The sequence below is a fragment of the Delphinapterus leucas genome, chromosome 2 (assembly GCF_059928025.1).
Source record: "Delphinapterus leucas isolate spDelLeu-1000000601 "Yukka" chromosome 2, BTC_Dleu_Yukka2, whole genome shotgun sequence".
NCBI classification, from domain to species: Eukaryota; Metazoa; Chordata; class Mammalia; order Artiodactyla; family Monodontidae; genus Delphinapterus; species Delphinapterus leucas.
Genome location: NC_143130.1, coordinates 167,256,095 through 167,268,888, shown reverse-complemented (window position 1 = coordinate 167,268,888; position 12,794 = coordinate 167,256,095). Strand labels below are relative to the sequence as shown.

The 12,794-nt window shown below is 42.5% G+C and overlaps 1 protein-coding gene across 4 annotated transcripts in view; it reads left to right on the top strand.

The window, feature by feature from the left end:
- Positions 1-12,794, top strand: part of FOXN3 (forkhead box N3) — a 407,295-nt gene that overhangs the window by 54,419 nt on the left and 340,082 nt on the right. The window contains exon 2 of one of the 4 annotated variants that reach the window (XM_089908096.1): positions 1,971-2,935. The exons of the other annotated variants lie outside the window; for them this stretch is intronic. The gene's annotated coding sequence lies outside the window, so the exon portion shown is untranslated. The remainder of the gene's footprint in view (positions 1-1,970; positions 2,936-12,794) is intronic. 4 annotated transcript variants of the gene reach the window in all.

Sequence of the window (12,794 nt, the reverse complement as noted above, 5' to 3'; positions counted from 1 at the left end):
ATGCGTGTATTTGCTGATAGGGACTTGAGTTTAGCTAATATTTTCACAGAACGTTTCCAGCAATCCTTACAGCCTCACTTAAGCAAACAAATAGCTATATCCTTTGCAAAACAACTGAGCACACAATTCTGAGTAATTTTTCAGATGCTCTTTACAATGATTGGCCCAAGGCCTATCCTAACATCGTGTACTATAGAAGCAACTCCGAGTTCTTTGAAGAAGAAAGATAAATCTCAAGGCAACAGATTTCCTTCTGTTTTCCTTCAAGTGTTTGGCTCCAATTCAGTAATGAGTTTTACGTAGCTTATCAAATCATGAAAATGATGGCATACAGCATTATTACCTTTTCTTAGGTGACTATTAGGAGATTCCCAGAATCTCTGGATTCCCAGTTTTTTGGGGTCTTGCAAAAGAACTTTTGCCATGGCCTGAGATGAAAGCAAAAGCAAATAAATCAAACAGCTCTGGCAAGTGAACGTTCTTGTGCCCAAGATTGAATCATCAGGGAGACCCTAAAATAGAGTGTACCCCAAGACAGAAGATATCTGGCAGAAAGGAAGGAGAACATGTTGGGGTGGAGGCCACTGGGCCTTTCTTCTACAAGCGCGTCTTGAGTACTTACTATATACTCAACACTGTGGTGGCTGGGCACACAGCGTGCAGGGATGCAGTGGTTGACCAGACAGACGGGACCCACCATAAGGAAGAAACCCAAGTCTAGATGCCCTAGAAAATTGTGTGGAGGCAGCAATGGGCACAAGGCTCCCCCTCACCACCCTGTGGGGGACGTTATCCCACCTTGGACTCCTACTCAAGAGGTAGCATTGGAGGGAGCAGGGGGTACCCTTTCTTTTGTGTTGAGGGGAGATGGGTTACAGAGATATAGTGGTGTTGGTAGGAAGCACAGGCATTGGTAGGGCACGTTGGACCAGGGATGAGTTAGAAGGCGGGTGGCAGCATCAGAACCTACTCTGCTTCTATCACTTTGACATGAGTTTCACAAAACTGATCTGAATGGTACAGAAGATTGAAAATAAAGGAGGTTAACCCCAGAAAGTTAGATCTATAGCTCTTGATCCCCTTAACACAGTGCGGTGCCCCCTATAAAGGGTGTTTTCCCCTCTACCTCACCATTCTATCATTTGCTGTCTTCAAAAACTGGCTCTTTTGCCTTGTGCCACAGCAAAAATATTTCTACAGTTCTTTGTAAGTAAATGGAGTCTTAAAGCTTAAACCTCTGCCCTGGGCAAGGAACCAAAGGATGTCATTGTGCATAACTTCAAAGGCTGATAAGATGTTTAAGGTCGCTGCTCTCTGAAAGAGTTTCTTTCTTTTAAGGCCAGCCAGAAACATTCTTGTACACATCCCACCATTATTCCAATGAGAAGCAGAAGACCGTTTCTTCAGTGCGTCGAGGCTCTCGTGTTTTTGGGTTTTTTCCCGCCGCACGCCTCTACCCCACAGAGTATATTCTCTCTCTCTGCCCTACAATGGTCGCATTGTGTGTTGGATGATGGATGTCCAGTAAGCATGATATTAAAGGCACTACCTTTTCCGTCTGGAGGAATCAAAGAAACAGTGGTTCTGTTGCATTATTTCCATGTTTGCATGAAGCAGTCACTCAAGGACTTGGGGGTTCTTGATATTTTGGGGATTATGACTGGCGTGGTATAAGCTGGCGAAAGATCTCTGATCATGCAGCATTTAAAGTCTCTCGGTAACAGGTGACTCAAGAGAAGTTCAGAGTCTACTTCTGTCAGGGACACTTCTCTCTCTCTTTTCAGTTTTATCCCTGGGCACTGCAGAATGTGTTGGTTTCTCTCTGTCACCAGCGGGCAGTTTGGCACAGCAGATGCCCTCAACCTATGAAAGCAGGGGTGGAAGATTTTTAGTAAATTGTCCAGGAAATAGGAAAATACTGGCTGTGCTATTGGAAATGTTTGCTATTTACTGCACATTCTTTCACACAGGATATCTTCCAGCTAAACGGGTTTTTTATACATTCTGATTTTGAAAATGGAGGCCTCCACTGTCAAGTCTAGGAGGAGAAGACCCCCGGGGTAGAAGGGATGGAGCTCTTGCAATGATTCATTACCCACTGGCTGGTGGAACATGGATGCTTTGATGGCCAAAGATGGTGATGCCTCCTTTGCGTCTTAATAACACAGTGCCCGGAGCTCCTAGGTGCTTTACAAATGCCTGTGGGTGGCTTAATAAAAGTATAATTTAGGGTTCTGGTGCTTGCTTGTAGTTTCCCTTGTTCTTCGCCTGGATTGCTGGCCCAGAGAATAGAGACAAAACTCTCTAGTTCTGCCTTATGATGCCATTCTGCGTTACTGCACTCCATGGGCACCCCATCGCTGCCTGCCATGGAAGGAGCATTGGCCAGCCGGCCAGAAAAAAATGTAACGTAAACGAAGACTTGGGAACCTCACTGTTTGAAGCTCCCGTTCTCGCATTCCAGACCGAGCCCCTCAGGCAGACTGGAGATAGCTTAATACAAGCATATTTGTAACACTCCGGTTCCAACCAGATCAAAGGGCAGTGAGCCTGCCTGGTCTGCAGCCTCCAAGTGAAAACTGGACCCTGGAAGTGAGCCTGTGTGACTTGGCCGTGCCTTGAATCTGAGAAGAAATACCAATTCTGTTATGGATGTTTGAGCCATCGGATGGAGACTTTGAAGTCTCTTTGCCTGTAAAACAATTGGATTCGGTGCCTCCCTCAGCCTGCCCCCACCTTGGACTGGTTTAAAATTTGGGGTTTCTTCCGAAGTGGTGCTTCTTGTTGAGGCTGCTGGGGAAAATGAAGTGATAACGCAGAGGCCAAATAGGTGCTGGACTGCTGGGAGCCTGGGAGGGCTCAGCTCAGAGGCTGGATCTTTCGGGATGTTCCAGATGTTACTGGAATTGGATGACTAGAAGCACTAAAGCTGCAGGTAAAGGGGAGCCTCACTTTCTTTTCTTGAACAGACTATGGAAATGTTGGTGTTTTTGTTGCCTGAATCAGTTTTTTTCAGACTTTTAGGTTCCGTGGATTAATAAATTTCAAAAGAAAATTTTCTTCTTTTTTTTTTTTTGGCAAGTAAGGGCTTTAAAAATTGCCACTTGTTAGCACTATAATTCGATAAAACAATGGACTTTGGAACAAACCAGGAAAAAAAATCAGTACGAATTTAATTTCAGAATAAAAGCAATCTTTTAAATGTAATACGTTTAACATTATATTTTTAAAAACCTGTAATACATTGTTAGGATTTTTCTCCTTTTGCCTCTGGCCAGTGAAAACGTTGTCACTGACCAGTATTGGTCTGTGAACAAGTATTTGAAAACTATAGTGTTAGGCTGTTAGGCTACATATATACTATATAAACAGACATATATACATACATACAAATTGAAAAAAAAATCATAATTATTATGATACTAACACATCTGCATTATTACAGAGTAATACATATTAATTACAGAGTATGTTTACATATATTATCTCATATGGTCTGTTAATGTATGCCTTTAAAACATAAATTAGTCTTAATAGCCTAAGCTAAATAGAATTAAGAACAGAAGGGAAGGTTAATGTTTAAACTGTTACTGTCCTAGAGTCAAATATGAATAATTTAAAAAGTTATCTACTGCTTTGATTTTTCCATGTCTCTGCTACTCTGCTATGTTAGCGAGAGTAAAGAAACAGATAATACTGTGATGATATGCACACATCTTTAGAAACCTATGTATAGCCTACTCGCATTCACACATATATTTATGATTTCTTTTCTGAATAAAAAAATCAGAGCATATATTTTGACGAACATAAATAAACATGTGGGGAAAAATAAAATTATCTCATATACATTATGAGAAAATCTGCGGACTCTGTGGGGCAGGGGTTAAGGGGGGCAGGCAGGGGAGGACGAGAGGGTGGACGAGTGAGAGAGAATTTTTACTCTAAGTGAATAGGGGTGTTTCTAGTCCCAAACTTGTATTTAAAAACAAATGTGGTGCTTCCCTGGTGGCACAGTGGTTGAGAGTCCGCCTGCCGATGCAGGGGACGCAGGTTTGTGCCCCGGTCCGGGAAGATCCCACATGCCGCGGAGCGGCTGGGCCCCGTGAGCCATGGCCGTTGAGCCTGCGCGTCAGGAGCCTGTGCTCCGCAACGGGAGAGGCTGCAACAGTGAGAGGCCCGCGTACCGCAAAACAAAAAAAACAAATGTGTATTTTGACTTCAACTCAAGTGTCTCTGTCTTGAACATCTGAATATAGGTGTTTCTGATTTTGAATGTTCTCTTCGAATAAAATAACAGATGTTTTCCCTTTGCCAGCTTCTCCTTCCAGCTCCTACTGGCTCTCCTAGGATTTCAGGCTCCCTAAGTTTCCCTAAAGGAGGGCACTAGCTTCGGTATTCTGGTTTGCAAGAGTTTCTCTGAAGCAAAATCTATTGCAGGACCAGTAGACTGGTTGCCCAATCGCGATCTTATTTTGAAGACCCTCAACCAAGCCAGAACTTCAGTTAGGCACGAATTTATCGGTCAGTTAATTACCTCAGGCAGTGATCGTTCAGTAAGTGGGTGCCTCATCCATGTCAGGCTTGGTGCTGGGCAGTGGGGATACTAATAGAACTCAAGATAAAATGGTTTCTACCCTTGGGGAGCTACCAGTCTATTGGGGAGACAGACAAACTAGGACACAACAAATAATAAATTACAAATAGTAATGAATCCTGGATAGGAAACATACAAGGTGCTATTATCAATAAACTTGGAAGAAGCCATCTTGCAAACTCATCAGGTAAAGTGAAAACTTGACAATCAACAATTGGCAATTGATATTGTGTGCGTGTGTGTATATATATATATATGAAAAAGACGAAGGCTATATAATACATTTGTAAGGCTTTTATTACGTAGGAGATTGTTTCAAGAAAGGAAAACATTAGGAAAACATTTCATCAACTCTTAATTTTCTCATGGCCTCTGCTTACTGAATAATTCCTCTGCAAAACTACAGTGTACTAGATTACTTACATGGTGCACAAGGTACTCCAATAGGAAGGCTAGAGCTGCTTGGCTGACTTAACAGTCAGACCACAGGCTCTTCTTTCCATGACACAGCACTAAGGGTTTGGCCAGATATCTCAGATTACCTACAAACTAAAAAAAAAAAAAATTTTAATTTTTCGGGGGTTGTATTTACCCACCGTTTTGTTTTCTTCCAATGAAAACCAAAATCACCTAACACTGAACATCTGCTCTGAATAAGGCCCTGAGCTTTTGCTCTTGGGGAACATACACCTGGTAGGAGAATGGTTGTATGCACAGGACGTATATACAGTAGAAAAGGTTCCGTGCAGGAGCAGAGCTGCAGGTAACAGGAAGGGCTGAGTGTAGGGGTGGAGGGCTCAGTTAAGAATTGCTGGAGTGGCATTTAGACTCGATCTTAAAGAGTGGGCAAGCATTAGACTTGTGGAGAGTGGCAGTGCCGTGCACCTGCTCAGCCACCTGACAAGCTCATGCGAAGACCCATTAAGCCTTTTTCATATTAAAACTAACAACTCTTTGTTTCCTGAGGGCATATGTCTTGATAGGGAGCGATGATAATATATCGATTTCCATCAAGTTGCATTTTATCATCATAATGGTTACAGAGGAGGCTGCTTTTAGTCCCTGCAGTGCATTTGAATGTGTTGCAAGAAACGTGGAAGTTGACGAAAGGCATAATGGATCCATAATGGACGAGGGGCTGACGAGGCCACAAATGGGACATGCCACGTCTGGAACACGAATGCTTCGCTTGGTGTCATGTGCATTCTCCACATTAGAAGGGGCCGATGGGCACAAGCTGGTTTTGCCTGGAACTCCAAGGAAACGTGTGGGCACCTCTGCTGGGCTGCTTCATCTGGTTGCCTTTGCCTTCAGCATCCCCTATGGTGGGCCTGTGGCTGCTAATGACCACAGGTTCAGGATTGCACGAGAAGAGGATGCCTCTGTCCATGCGAGTATGTGCAGCTTTCTGAACGAAAGGATTTTTTTTTTTTTTTTTGCGGTACGCGGGCCTCTCACTGCTGTGGCCTCTCCCGTTGCGGAGCACAGGCTCCGGACGCGCAGGCTCAGCGGCCATGGCTCACGGGCCCAGCTGCTCCGCGGCATGTGGGATCTTCCCGGACCGGGGCACGAACCCGTGTCGCCTGCATCGGCAGGCAGACTCTCAACTACTGCGCCACCAGGGAAGCCCCGAAAGGATTTATTTTTTATTTTGCCACGCCGCACAGAGTGTGGGATCTTAGTTTCCCGACCAGGGATCGAATCCGTGCCCGCAGCAGTGGAAGCGCGGAGTCTTAACCACTGGACCGCCAGGAAAGTCCCCAAAAGGAGTTTTTTTTTAATGAAAGGAGATACACTATGAATGTTGTGAAGGATGTTTTTCTAAAAGAGAAAGAAAAGTTTGGGATCAAGTGTGAGTATATTTTATGCTATTCAGAGCCCTGGCAGGTAGGCCTGGTTCACCCCAGAACCCTGGGAAAGGATAGGCCTGGCCTTCAGTGCCGTCTTCATCGTTTGGGAAGTCTAGTCAGCTCGGTCAGTATGTCTTGGAGGTGGTTTTCGTAAGCGAACACAATCAGTGCCAAAACTAGCCTTTTGCGGAAGAACTTAGCTGGTGAGAGAAACCATCTTACCTTATGTCCTAATAGTAAATGTGTTCTGAATGAGGCCTTGGCCCAAAGTCTTACATTTTCTTCCATCACGCCTACAGCACAGGGGTGGGATCTCAGAGCCCTTAGCGAGGGTTCGCCGATTATTGAGTAATGTGCTCAGATGTGCAAACACCTTCACCAACGTGAGACACAAAGATGCATTTGAATCCACAACTCCTCGTAACATTGAGGCTCCATCTTTATAACATTAATATTTTTCCAAAATATATATTTTTAATGGAAGTATAACCGACCTACAATACTGTTAGTTCCAGGTGCACAGCATAGTGATTCGATATTTCTGTACATCACAAAATGATCACCCTTATAAGTCTAGTTACCATCTGCCACCATACAAAGATATTACAATATTATTGACTATACTCCCCATGCTGTACATTTCATCCCTGTGACTCATTTATTTTGTAACTGGAAATTTGTACCTCTTAATCTCTCTCACCTATTTCACTCATCCCCCCACCCCCAAATATTCTTGAATGCTGTGTTTTCCCATTGCTTTTGGATATTCTCATCTTAAAATAACATTGTGTGTATACTAGGATGTGTAAGAGATTTATCACCCAGCAGAATGACCTTTAGTGGATTCTACTTTTCCTGATCAGTTAGTCTTATGTTTGGTATTGGGATGTTTTCTGTCTCACCCAGATTCCTGAATTTGGAAACGAGTGGCTTACAGTACCTTTTGATTTGGTTTTAATCCATCAAAATCAAGTTAGTTATAAGTGATGGAAGAGCTTACTTTGTGTAGTCCGGGCTGCCGGGAGACATCAGCCACATGCCAAAAGCTTGCTCGTTGCCCGGCAACCTTGCTGGAGGAATAGATTTTCTGCCACTGGCTCCCTTTTTAGTCGAGGCAGAATCTATTAACACTACTATTCTAGCCCAGAGAACCGGAGCTGGAGTTTAGCTGCAAAGAATGGTTGGAGTTTTTTGTTTTTGCTTTTTAAAATAATCCAGCACGGTGTTTCTGGCTTCTAAACTCTGCTGCTAATTTCATTGACTTCCAAGTAAAGATTTAGAGCTTATTAAGATCGCTTAACACTGCCCAAGCTAAAGAAGTTTGTTTTCTGCCTGCCTGGCCCCTGAAAAAGCTCTTTGTTTAATTTCTGTAGAAACTACCACGCAGGGAATGGGTGGGGGCTGTGAGCATCCGAGGTGAAGGTGGAGCAGGTAAGAGCAACTTCATTCAACCCCAGACTTTTCGTAGCCTTCACAGGTATACTTGCTGGCTCCCACTTTCTAGAGGCAAACTTATCGTCTGGCTGTCGAAGCTGTTATTTCTTCAAGTATACACGATCTAGCTCTGATTGAAAAGTGGCTGTGTATTCCTTCCTCTTATCCTGCAGTCAAAGGATGTCTTTTCTCCTTCTGTAGCTAAATACTTCTGTAGCTAAATACTTCACCAACAGGATTGATGGTTTCCGTCTACCAGGGGAGCTTGCATTGCTGTCAGCTCTATTGTTTTGCTTATGCTTTTAATGTAATAGCTTTGGGTTGTAGCAAGAGAAGATGATGGCTAAGCCCAGCGTCAGGTGGCTGGAGTTATTTGCCTCTGCTGAAATGCAATTTTAATAATGGACTGTATCAGCTCAATGTGTTTTCTTGCCCCTTTGTAAAACAAAGGAAGATCTCAGCGCATTAACCCGTTGGTGGCAGGAAAAATCAAAATCTCTAAGAACCACTTAATTAAATGACGGTTGCACCTCATATTAGAAATCTTGCAAACAGGCTGCAGAAAATATCTGGACGGGGGGAAGGGGGTTGCTCTTTTTTTAGAAAGTGGACCGTAGCCACCTCATCAATTTCGCCCTTTCTAAGGGCCAAACACTGAAAGGTAAATACAGAGTGTGATCTGGCAGAGAAATGAGCTAACTTGAAGAAAACCATGACTAACGGCTATAGAACAATCTTGAAATTCACTTGTTTATTTGTTCTGATCATTGTAAACTTTATTATGAAAATGCGAGTGTTTGGGGCTTATTTTCCCAAATAATCTTAGAATGTTACTGATGCAAGGGACCTTTGAGAGAGTAGTTCAAGCGCCCCCAAATCCTCCTTTACAAAGAAGGAAACCAGAGAGGTGAAAAAGTTTGCTCAAGGATACACAGCTATGTTGAGAGTGGCCAGCCAGTTGACTCTAATGACAGGACCACCCAAACGATGCTTCTGAAGGGAAATGAGAGAGGAAAAGCTCCTACTTCCACAGCGCTGATTCCATGTGTATAACCAACAGATCTTTAATGCACACAGATCTTTAATGCACACCTTCTGCCTATGTGCAGGTACTGGGCTAGGTGCCGGGGGAAGGCGCGGTCTTTACCTTCATGAAGTTACATTTAGAAGTGGGAGATGCCCACAGTCAGCTGTGAAACAGTAAGAAAATTACAGGTTGTGATAAGTACTTAGCTAAGATATAAGGGGAACAGAGGCTTGTTGTTGGCAATTAAATAACAGAAGTATTATCTGTTGAAGTACTTAACTCCTTGGGAACACCTTCATTCTTACCACTAACAGAAAATATGTTGGAAGAAAAGTATGTTGGATAAACTGAAACCTTTGGAAGGGTTCATTGTCACCCATTATGTTGTTCCAGTGGGGAGGTCTGCCTGGTGAGATTGCGAACTTCCCAAGACAGTGTACAAACCAAAACCAAAATTGGTAGGGAACTTAGAACTCTTCCAATTCATGAATGCTGGGATTCAGCCCCTTTGTCCTTTTGTTTGTTCATCAGTTCATTCCATTCCTTCATGTTGCAAATACTTATTAGGTATTTCCCACTTACTACTGAAAGTCTCTGCACAACAAAAATGTTTCCAAGACCTAATCTGGCACACTTCTATCAAGGAATATTCCATACAAACTCCTGTTATCAGCAATCTTGGGACATTTTATCCTAGCAAATTGGATTTTTAAGTCATGTAGCTCATTCTTTTTCTTTCTAACTGGTTGCTTTAGTGCTCCAGGCAACTTTACATGCAAGATTTTTTTTTTTTTTTGATGAGTACTATGAAACTCTAGCGTGAGGATTTGCTTTTGTTGTAGGTCTGTATTCAGCAGGTCTACTAGAGGGCAGTGGTGAGAACTAATGGACTTGGCCAAGTGAAGGATCTGTTTCAAAGTCTGGATCTTTCCATGAATCACATGCTCATTTGTTGCTGGCCTTGCCACTATCTCCATATATTTCCTCAGAAATGTCCTGGATCTCAAAATCTGCTGTAAATTTACCACACATAGATCTTGTGTTTCCTTCCCCGGCCATGCTGCTAACACTGATTCGAAGTGAGTGTTAGTCACTGAGAAAGTGACTAAAAGCGTTTATCATGCTGTTCTGTGCATTTTCTTTGTTCTCCTGATACTTCGTTATATCTGCGTATCAGATGTCAGAGAAAAGTAGAAGCAGCCCCGAGGGCACTGTTTTTGTAATTTCATATAATTCATTTCCTTGAAAATTTGGCTGGAGAGGATTTTCCTTCAGACTTCTCTTCCATTTTGGCATCTTTCTTGCTCTTTTCCCATGTGGCCGATGTCAAGTCTTTCACTTGTGTTCAAGTTGAAAGCATCTTCGTTTCAGCCTAAGAAGACACAGCTACAGCAGACTGACCCTAACGGGCCTCCCTGTCACCCTGGAGTGTCTCATGCGATAGTTTCTGAACATTGAGAGCTTGCTCTGTGCTAAGCGCTCTGCTGGATGATTTGACTACACAAATATTCCCAGTCACCCTTAGGGGCAGGTAATGCCATTATTCCCATTTGACTGATGTGGAAACTGAGGCCAAGAAAGTTTGAGCAATTTTTAAACCAAGGTCTCATAGTATAAGTGGTGAGCGTGATCCGAAGTTGGACTTACATAATTTTAAAGTCCCTCTACTGCTACAGGTGCTAGCTATAATGCCCCCTTTATTTGTCCATTATAGGCACTCCCTTTTTCTTTAGACCTGTGACAAAGTCTGTAATATTACAAGAAGGGAAGGTGATTTATTTGTCATTTTTACTAGACCAGTATTTTCTATGTGTTTTAACAGAACACTAGCCAGCAAGATGTTAGATGTTTCTAAAAAACAAACAGACCAAAAAAAAAAACAAAAAGGAGTCTTGAGTTAAATTAATATGGTCAAAACTGCATATTAAATCCCCTTCTAGGTGATTCTGAATTCACTTTTGCATATTAAGAGGTCTGAGCCGTCCTTCAGCAAAAAAGTATTTTTATTCTAAAATTTAAAATTTTAATTTAATTTCCCCAAATTTCCATTGGACTACAGCACCTTTATTTTTTCTCCTAATGCCTTTAAAAGCATAATTTGGAAAAGTCTTCAAGTAAAAGGCAAGGAAAGAGCTTGGGGCATTCCACTATAGAATTGAATTTTTAAAAAAGGAAAAGAAGAAGAGAAAACAATGTTCTCAGGCCCTCTAAAGATCACAGCCTCCTGTTTCACCCTGTTCCACCTTAAAACTGTTTCTATTTTTTACCCAGATTCCTCCAAGACAGGAAATGTGAGTCCCCTGGTCTTTATCTCCTGCCTTGAGACTTTTGTTTTTGGCCCAGGTCTCTACTAGGTTTTTTCGCCATCCGTGCACTCCACCCACCAGTGTACATTAAGCTCCTTGAGGGGAGGAACTGGGCTGTAGCATCTTTGTGGTCTTACAGTGGCTCAGTAACTACATAGGAAATATAGAAATAAACTGTATTTCGAATAAAAGAATAAAAATGCAGGATATGGATCTGTTTTTCTGAGTTGATTCTAGCCCAGTGAAGAACCCCCTCTTTGAGTGACAGTGAGAAATTCGAGAAGCTGCAGTAACTCATTTATATCACTAGGGTTCCATTTGGAAAATGATACCTCCCCTTGTCCAATTTAATTAGTAATTGTGTTTTCAGTTCCAATTGAAAGCCTCAGAAGAAAGGATTGTAGTAAACTGTGGTATTTGGTATTATTGTTGTTATCTAATTATATTTACTATTGTGACAGTTTTAAATTAAGGCACTTTTCAAGAGGAGCACATCGTGTTATCTGATTGGTTTTTCTCTTCTTCTTCCCCCACCTCCTGTGTATTCTAAAGTCCAATGTTAAGTATGAGCCCTCTTTTATAGATACAAATAGATGCATGCAGATTTGTGGTTATTTTTGTTTGTTTTTTAATGCATGGCCTAAGGTTACATGGCAAGTCCATTGTGAATACGGAGGTTGAGCCTCAGGGTCTTTTCTGAGATGTCACCCACCCATTGACAAAGGCAGTGTGGTTTCAGGGAACGATGGCCCAACAGGAAGTTAGAAGATGTGGGGTCTGCTCTGGCCCTGCCATTTATTTGTTGGATGGCTTTGGACCATTCGTTCATTCATTCATTCATCAAGCATTTTATGGGCTATCTACCAGGTGTTTGGTGCTAGGCTATGATGCTAAGGCTACAGAGATGAATAGGACAGTGTTCTTGTTCTTAAGGAACTCCCTGTTTAGTGTATAGATTCAGATGCATAAACCAACGTGCTCAGAAAAATGCCATGGGTGCTTTGCTAAAAGTGTGTCCAGGTAGAGTGGGAGCCCAAAGGAGGGAGGGGCAACACTCTGTGGTGCTGCAGAAATGCTTCGTGGCAGAAGTGATTTGGGGTTGAGTTTTGGAAAAAAAAAAAAAATCTTATCCAGGGATTATGCCATGATAGGAAGTTTGGACTTTATGCCTCTTTCTAATTTGCTGGTCATGAGAGCCACTGAAGGGTTTTTAACAGGGAACAGCATAGTCATTTTTGTGTTTTAGAAAGCTGTGTGAGGAGGATGAGTTTATTTCATCTCTGGGAACCTTACTTTTCTCAGCAGTAAGATGCATATAGATAATACCCACTCCTCCCGCCTCATGGGTTTGTTTGGGCTGCATTTCCTTAAAATGCAGTAGGAATAGCTGACCTGTGCTCACTACTTTCTAAGCCCTTTAATCCTCACAGCAACCCTGTGAAGGTCATTATTGCTGTTATTTGCATTTTATTTTATTTATTTTTTGGCCGTGCGGTGCGGCTTGTGGGATCTTAGTTCCCCAAACAGGGATTGAACCTGCACCCTCGGAAGTAGAAGTGCGGAGTCCTAACCACTGGACC